We start from the raw sequence: 1489 nt of genomic DNA, 5'->3' as shown, positions 1-1489 counted from the left end.
AACCTCTTCCAGTCTACAGGTAGCCATCTTATCTTTTTTTTTTTCTTCTTGTATATCCATTATTTACTTGTGACGTGTAAGCAATGCATATATATTCTTATTTTCATATTCATATACAATAGTTATCATTTATGCCATAATGCACCTTGATTTTTTTTCAATATCCTTCCTAGAGCTCATTCCATGTCAATGTAAAAAAAAATCATCTTTTCATTTCTCTAGTTGCATAATAATCCATGCTGTAAATGTACCATTGCCTATTTATCAAGTATCCTGTTCATAGACATTTGAGTTTGTTTTGGTATTATGCTATTAGAAGACATAATGCAACAATAGGTAGCTCAGTATATGCTTTTTCCTACTTTGACTGGTATATTACTGGGGTGGATTCCTAGAGAAGCTACTGTTGATCTAGAGAAGGTACTGTTGAGTCAAAGGGAAATTTAATATGCAGTTTTGCTAAATGTTGCCAAATGCCCTCAAGCAACGTACAAGTGTTTGTTTCCCACAGTCATTCAAATAAAGTTTGTCATCAAGAGTTTGGATTTCTCATCTAAATTTGCCTATCTATCCATCTATCATCTATCTATTTCTATTTTAGCTAGTATAAAAGGTAGGAAATGTTCTCTGAAGCTAGTTGTAATTTGTATTTTTTCTTATTAGGAATGATATAGTTCCAGTTATAGATTTTTTGTCTCTCAGTTCCAAATGCACCCATCTTTGTCCTGCTTTGGTCACCTTGGGCCCGGACACTGTAAATGAACCACACTGAATGGTTTCTTGCTCACCATCCCTGGCCAGGAAATGTCTTTGCCATGCCAGGGGCATAGCCACACTCAGTACAACTATGTCTGAAGGAGCCTTGGAGGCGGAAGCCTCTTCCATGTTTACTCTTACCTTGGCTGCTCNTCCCATTCTTTTCTGACCTGTAGGGTTTCTCTTGAGAAATTTGCTGTTTGTCTGATAGGGACTCTCTTATAGATGTCTTAATGCTTTATTCTTTCTCTTTTTAAGGTTCTCTCTTGTCTTTGGGCTTTGCCAGTTTGACTATAATGTTTCTTGGAGAGGATCTTTTTAGATTGAATCTGTTTGGTTATCTTTGAGCCTCCTAGATCTGAAAATCTATGTCTCACTATACCTGGGAAATTTTCTACTTTTATTTTGTTGAATATGTTTACAGTGCCTTTTCCTTTCTCCTTCCTTTCCAGAACACCTTTTATTAATATGTTTGTGCCCTTAAGGTTGTGTACTAGTCTCAGATTTTCTTCATTTNGTTAGTGAGGTAGAGATAGAATAAAAATACTTATCTGAGTTTGATGCTCATGGTTTTTCTCTGTTGATAAGAAGGATAAGACCACCAACCAGACAGCAAATATCCCCATTCCAGAAAGGATGTGGGGCAGCCTGCCAAGACTTTTAATTTTTGACTCCATGATATATATTCTCAAGGAAAATAGGAAGAAGAACAGATTCAAATATTAGGGAAAAA

The sequence above is a fragment of the Galeopterus variegatus genome, unplaced genomic scaffold (assembly GCF_000696425.1).
Source record: "Galeopterus variegatus unplaced genomic scaffold, G_variegatus-3.0.2 Scaffold16932, whole genome shotgun sequence".
Classification (NCBI taxonomy): Eukaryota; Metazoa; Chordata; class Mammalia; order Dermoptera; family Cynocephalidae; genus Galeopterus; species Galeopterus variegatus.
The sequence above is the reverse complement of the archived record's forward strand: the minus strand, read 5'-3'. Positions refer to the sequence as shown.